Here is an 8,332-nt window from a genome sequence, read left to right on the forward strand (position 1 = left end):
AGAACTGAGATAATGGCCTTCTATTTATAGGCTGTAGAAGTACTTGAATGAAGGTACAAGAGCTGTTGGAGAGACTTTGCTTTTTGACTGAAACATTATTTTAGAATAAAAATAATACTTCTTTGAAATAGCTTTTTGACTTTTAATGGTTTAGCATTTAAAGCATTTCTGTCCTTTCTTTGACGTTTCTTCATTGATCTTGGATGGTACATTATATGTCTTGAGTCTTGAGTGTAGCTAGAGGAGGTTGGAAAAGATTAGAAACGAATTGCAGACTGAAACAGAGAGAATGCAAAGCTGTTGTTGATGTGCAGAAAAACGGAGATTGATTAACGTTCTTGGTTTTATCAGTTTGAACTTTCTCGAGCTTCAATAATCATTCTGGAGTTCCCCTTTTAAACATTTTGTATTTCCTTTGTTCTTGTCTTGTCGTATACCCAGTTTGATCAAGTTTTCTTGACATTTGAATTTTGGAGTTCTTAAGCCGTCATGACTTTTGTCCATCTTTGAACCCTTTGATCTTTGTGATCAAATAGCCTTTTTGAGCTTGGATGAATCCTACTTGTTCCTTTCCATGTACTGATTAGATATGAACAAATTTCCAGGACAAATTCTTTGTTAACGATGTAGATAAACTTTGAACAACATGTTGTGATCAAATTTTTTGAGGCTGTAGCTCTTTCTCTGTTTTTAGTGTTCTTGTTGCTGTTTTCTTTGCTTTGCTTGATTCTGTTCTTAATTAAATTCACTCAAAAACACAAGTTAAATTAACATAACATTTAGAATCATAATTAACATTCTTAATTAACTTTTTGTTTGTTTTCATCAAAACATTAAATTGAGATATTGTCTCAACACTTTCCATACCATTAGCAAGAAAATATTGAAATATTTGTTCATGTTTATCAGAGTTACCTCTGGTATTTTCAATTGGTTTTGAACTATGATTGTTTTTTAGAGTTATATTTTTAGCCTTAAGTTCAACAATATCAATTTTCAAATTTGCATTCTCTGTTTTAAGTTTAGTAATATCAGTTTTCAGAGTTGCATTTTCTGTTTTAAATTCAACACTTAGATTCTTTAAAGCATTAACTTTTTCAGTTTGATTTGTATTTTTTTTCCTAATTGTTATCAGTTTTAAAGACAATTTGTGATTATTATTTAAAAAATCATTTATAGCAGTAGTTAAATCAGATTGAGTAAAGTCATAAAATACCTCAATTTCTTAATCTGCTGATTCACTTTCAGAGTTAGAATATGTGTTGGATCTAGAGACAAAGTTGGTATGAGCCATCATAGCCAAATCTGCTTGTTCATTGTTAAAGGATTCCTCATAATCATCCCATGTAGTCATCAGACTCTTCTTCTTGGGTTTGGAATCTGGCCTATGGTGTTTCCCTTTATCCATATTTGAATATTCTGACTTTATATGTCTAGGTTCATTGCATCCATAATTGATGATGCTTTTCTTGTCATATTTATCATCATTACCTCTGTTGGATTGCTTGAAATATCTTTGGAGAAATTTCTTCTTTCTGTTGTGCCACATCATTTGAATTTTTCTGGATATATAAGCAATCTCCTCTTCATCTAAGTTCAGATTCTGATCATTTGAATCACTATCATCTGATTCTAATGTTGCCTTAAGAACCTTCCTCTGACTTTGATTCTGATGTTGCCTTAAATGAAATAGAAAAAATTGTAGAGTTTGTAATTAAATAAGTATTTTTACTCATGACTTAATATGATAAAAACAATGTTTTGCAAAAGTTTAGTAATAAAAAATTAATAATTTTTTAAGGATAGAGAAATTATTATTAACTAATCACCATTTTACAACCGTTTTGGGTTGAATTTAAACTCCTAAAATATCAAAATCTTATCATTTAACTGACATCTTATAGACATAAAATATTAACCATGATTTAAGTGAAAATTGTATAATTGATAATCGCAGACTCTATTTTTATGAGTAAAAGCAAAATATATTAATTATTAAAATTGTAACATTTTTTTCGCCACATTTTAAAATATTTAAAAAATGCTCATGGTAAATACATACATGGATAACTATTAAGAAAAAAAGACAACAAAATCAGTTATTAAATTGGCTAATTGTTATTTGTGCATACATGATAAATATATATGTTGATGCTGTAATAATAATAAAAGGTACAAAAACTGTATATTAATTATTTCGCCGTGTGTTTCTTGGATAACTCCAGAAGACCACATGTGAGAGAGTAAACTAATAAGAAAACATGGAAAAGAGTAAACATTGTCTTGTTAAAAATTGATATTCAATGGATCAAGCCATGTTAACAGTTTTAAATCATGCGCATGCATGTTGATTGTTGATTTCCGTAAACCATTTTTTAACTTTTATGAGGAGTTAAGTGCTGCTTTTTCCTAATAAAATGATCAATTAAAAAAATATAAAATCATCAAGATTCGTATTTACATATAAATTTATAATAAAGTACAAGTTGACAGTATAATATTCTGATATGCATCTGACACGTCTCCGGAACTCTTTCATCACTGATTACATATAGTGAGCAATGGAAACAATGTAAAACTTGTCAATTGATTTTCCCAAATGTACTGTGCTTAAAAGGACGGGAAAAAAAATACTTTTGGTACTTTCTTGTAATTGTAAGTCGTCGCTCAAATTAAGGCAGCTTTTTGTTTTGAAAACAATAACATCCTGTTTTTTGAGATATTAATCAACGAAATTTAAAATATAAATAAATAATTTTTTTTAATAAGATTATTTTAAATATTTATTTACTTTAAAATTAATTAATAATTTTTTTAATTATATTTTTAAAAATAATAAATCAGAATCTTCGCAATTACAAAAAGTAAATTTAATACATTAAATAAAAGAAACTCCTAAAGACAAAACTCTTGACATTTTACTACCAAAAAAAATCTTAGTTGGTCATATTTCTAGACATTTTTGGAAAACTCTCCGAACAAGTCTAACAACAGTACAAAAATATCTCGGAGCCTCCAACTACATACTATTGTACTTCCTCGCATTTCTCCTACTAGGTTGACCGTGACATTATTTGCTCAAGTAACACTATATGTGACGTCATGTCAAGACACACCATTTCTTTATATTTTTAAAAGATATCAATTCTCTCAAATTAGCAAACATACAAACAAGTAACAATAAAAAGAGATTTTTAGTCTATATTTGACACAAGCGTCTAATCATTGCAAATTCAATAAAATAAAGGAAACATTTCTTTTCTCAAATAATTCTTTTGGACCAAAATTTTAATATAAGAAATATCAAAGATCCCTAAAACTTCCTTAGTTCACTTCCAAAACTTTAATAATAAAATTTAACGACACTTCAACACAAACTTTATTTTAAATATTATAAAACAAATTAACAACTCTATTATAAAATTATTTTTATTTTATAAATCAACACACCATCCATACAATTGTCTCATAAAAATCTTAACTTTAACCTTCTAAAAAATATAATTATAACAACAACCTTCAATAATAAAATTTAACGTCTTCTACGTGAAAATTTATATTCGACATAGATAAACATTTTTTCTAATAAAAATAGGTTTATATCAATATCATAAGAAAATCTCTAAAAAAATAAATTGAAAGTCACAATTTTGCTTTTAAAATTAAAAAGGATTTCTTACACAATAATAATAATGATAATATCAAACACGATCTTCAAAATTATCCATCACCATCACACAATTTTTATTTTTATTAGTAACAATGGTAACAACTTTAGCATCAAAATCCATATTTTAATATACAACATAAATTTTGTATAAAAAATCATCGTTTCAAAATCAAAGATTCTATTTAATTGAATCAGAGAGAAAGTAAAAATATTAATATATTATATTAATAAATCAAGTTCAAAGGTAGAGATGATATACTAAAATTTGAACAAAATCGGAGCAAGTTTCTTGCAAAATCATAGACCACAAGAATTGATTTTCCTTCTTTCTCTCATCGTGGCTGCATTGATGTTTCCTTCCCCTCTGTCACACACAATTTAGGATTAAGTATTCCATTTCTTTTTTCTAACCTACGATGAGTACTAAGGGAGTATAAATGAAAGAGAGTCGATATTTTTTTTTGTAGAGTTAGGAAGTTGTTGTTCTCATCAAGACTATTTCAATATACCTCTTTCTAAATTATAACAATATAATTCTAATTTATAGCTTTATTTATTCTGTTTATAAAAAATAGTTAAATTGTGTCATTATTATAAGTATTATTATAAATATTTTTTAAAAATACTTAGCAAAATATTCACTCAAATTAAATAAATCATGTCATACACATATATATTTTTCAAAATTAATAATTGAATAAAAAATATAATAATAACAACCACATTATAAATTATTAAAAAAGTTAAATAAAATATATTTCACACGTTTCTAATTATATAGAAAAATGCAGGTCTTACATTCTATCCAACTAAAATAGATTTGTCCTCGAAACTAACACTAAAGAGTTTTTAGATATGTCTCACTTATCTTATGCGTCGAGTAAAATCTTATCTATTATGCTGCAATTATTTCAATTTTTTTGGATTCAGTACTCTGACTAAATTCAACTTGAATTACTTCTACAAAGATTTTAATTCATCGTTACTCTTATGACTAAAAATATAGTTCATATAATTTATTACTTAAATTCTTACTTCCTTATGGTTTAGTATCACTTACTTGCCAATTACAACTCACAACTCATAAACACAAACCATCTCTTAAATTCAAAAATTTCATTCTTAACACATCATTGTAAGAGGATCGTCTCTAATATTCTCTTAAACCTCAATATCTTTAATTCACTACAACCTCGGTCAAACAACACCATTTTTTCTATTCACCCCATGATAATCAATGATTGACCAATGTCATTGGTATCAACTACATTGAGATCTTTGGTCAAACCTACGATTGATTGCTTCAAATCATTCTCATTCATTCAATGTATAGTACTGTCAAACATAAAGGTTAAAACTCATGTTATCATATCCTACAAGTACTCACACACTTCCAAAATTTGATTTCTTGATTATAAAATGCTTATCTTTACTCTAGAGAATACTCTTAATCCAAAACTACTTAATACTCTCATAACCGTTCAGTCTCATGAATGTGACTATCAAGAAATTCACACTTAATGTTCTATGTGTTGAATTGAACACGACCTAATTATCTCTATTGTTCCTTGGATGATTTTCTTCTCCTAAAGTTTAGGACCATTAACTAACTTACAATCTAAATTCCAACCTCCATATCACAACCTCTACAAGACCCACTAAGTTTCAACCACGCTTCTGTTGCGTCACTCTGATAAATTGATTAAAAATAGGATTTGTGTACTTGTGCAATATGCACACAATGTTTAGGTGAAGAAATATTTCGATCAAGGTTCGTGTGGTGCATAAACTCACATACCATCTCTTGAGGACTTCCGAGACATATGACCAACACTAACAAGACTAAAAACTATTCCACTAACCCGCTGTAAGACCCTTAGTTTTAATTTGTAATTTTTGTATTTTGGTATGTTTTTATGTTGAACTTTGAGGCTTTTTAGCCAATTTTTATTGGTATTTTGTGTGTTAAATGCCAAAAATATATTTTTGAAGCCCCAATTAAAATTATTCTTTGAGGAATAGTTTTGTTTAATTACGGTGAATCTTTTGTCGAAAGGAAAATTTTCTGAGATACGACGTTTTTTTCGAAAAAAATTCGTCTATCGATTGAATTGCGACGAGAGAAGATATTTTTCCTGAAAAAGTAGTTTGAGAAGTGATGGGAGGTGATGTGAAAATGATGAATTTTATAAAATATCTAAAATATATAGATTTTTATTTAGATATTTATTATATATATATATACACACACGCTTAAGAAAGAAAGGCTAAAAACATTTCCTCCTTCTGGCGAGAACTGCTTCTTCTTCCCTGCCTCTGTTTCGCAAAACCAAAGCTTAGTGTAGGTGATTTCAAAAACCCACGAACACAAACGATAGGCTTGTTGATGCTTTTACTCTTGGCTTATACGACTACTGCATCTCCTTTCTTACTTTTCTTATTTTTATTTTATTAACATAATTAGGGTTACATAAAAGGGTCAAGCCCATTTGTCCCTTATTTAATTTAATGTTTTACTATTATTATTTTTATTTTGCTAAAACAAAATTAATTGTTACTTAACCCCATTTTTTTAATACTCTTCCAAACATCATTAAAAATTCAAAACATTACTAAATATTTCATAATTAAAATATGATAAATTAGAGTAATTAAAATAATTATCCTTTTAAAAAAATATATATTATTAATAACCCAAACTCTCATATTCAAATTAATCACTATAATTATACTTTTTTTTTTAAAAAAAAATGCTCACGTTATAATAATACTATCATTAGAGAATAGTCAAAATGATAAAACAAATAAATATAACATCAATCTTTATGTTAATTACTAAATCATAATATTTATATATATATATATAATAAAATAAATAAATATAACAATAATATTTTATGTTAACGACTAAATCGTAGTAAATATATATATATATATATATATATATATATATATATATATAAAATCACAATTCCAAAATAAGTATATAAAAATAAAGGAAATCAAACACAATATTGCTAATATCTCAAGATAATTATTTATAAAATAAATAATTAAAATAAGATGTATTGTGATGATTGATACATACATACTCAGTTATTGTGATTTTGTGCCGTAATTGCTAAGTGTGATTGTTTGGATTTGTGTGTAAGTGTTGAATAAATGTGAAACCTTTTCGAAACTCAAAGATGCATTATTTTGCAGTTGTATTTGAATACGAGGTGCTTGTATTCGAATACATTTAAGTGAGTTTTGCTACTGACTTAGCACTAGTATTTGGCTACGCCATGTGGTGGTCGAATACAGTTGTGCAAGATTTTTCACTGTTTTCGCACTTGTATTCGACTACAAGGATGCTGTAGTCGAATACAGTTGTGTTGTTTTTGCTACTGACTTGTGAATTAGCACTGTATTCGAATACAAGGATTCTGTATTCGAATACGACAATGCAGTTTAGTCAAAAACTTCATTTTTTCAACTTGTTTATGCATGTTTGACATATGAAAACCCTTTCAAGGTGTATGCTAAGATGAAAGGTTATTTTGTGCATTTAAAATTTAAATTTAAATGTTAAGTGATATTTGTTAATTTCGTTTGTGACCCTTTACAATTATTGTGGTAATATGGTCTTTGCGCTTAGATAAGAATCAGGATCATCCTATCGGGTAGTACCCTGGAGATGAAAAGGTAGTTAGTCATACCTGACCGATGATCCTTTTGTCACAACACCAATCATGTATGTCTAACTACGTGTCCATCTCTACGGTACTACGCGGTAGGACGATTCTGGTTCTAAACTGAGGGCAAAGCCCAGATTTCCACAATAATTGTAAAGGTCACCAACCGAAATTAACAAATATCACTTAGCATTTAAATTTTAAATGCACAAAATAACCTTTCATCTTAGCATATTCCTTGAAAGGGTTTTCATATGTCAAACATGCATAAACAAGTTGAAAAATGAAGTTTTTAACAAAACTGCACTGTCGTATTTGAATACAACATCTTTGTATTGGAATATAGTGTTGTTTTGCAAGTCAGTAGCAAAATCATCATGTCGTATCCGAATATAATCATGTCGTATTCGATTACATGTATTCGAATACAATCTTGTCGTATTCGAATACAAGTTTGAAATCCAAAGTTAGCAGCAAACTCTGTGCTGTCGTATTCGAATACAACTGTGAAAAAATGCAGAATTCAGTTTCGAAAATGGTTTCGCAATCAATCAACATTTACAAACAAATCCAAACAATCACGCTTATCAATTTCGGCACAATCACAATAACCACTGAGTATACATATGCAATCATCACATTATATCAAACACGACTCGCGTGCCAAGCACCCTAATGCAATGCATATATGCCAAAATGCATGAATTCCAGAATTCGAACCAAAACCCTCCTCGAAGGGGCGTAAATCATAATTGTACCGCCTATCACAAAAAAGTACTAATTACCGAGGCGCCACATATCATAGGTCAACACGATTTACTAAAAATCTTAAATCATAAGCATACCGCCTATCACAGACCAGTACTGTTTACCGAGGTGCCACCTATCACGGGTCAGCACGATTTACAAAAAGAAACATAAATCGTAAACGTATCGCCTATCACAGGCTAATACTATTTACCGAGGTGCCACCTATCACGGGTCA

The sequence above is a fragment of the Cicer arietinum genome, chromosome 5 (assembly GCF_000331145.2).
Source record: "Cicer arietinum cultivar CDC Frontier isolate Library 1 chromosome 5, Cicar.CDCFrontier_v2.0, whole genome shotgun sequence".
Lineage (NCBI taxonomy): Eukaryota > Viridiplantae > Streptophyta > Magnoliopsida > Fabales > Fabaceae > Cicer > Cicer arietinum.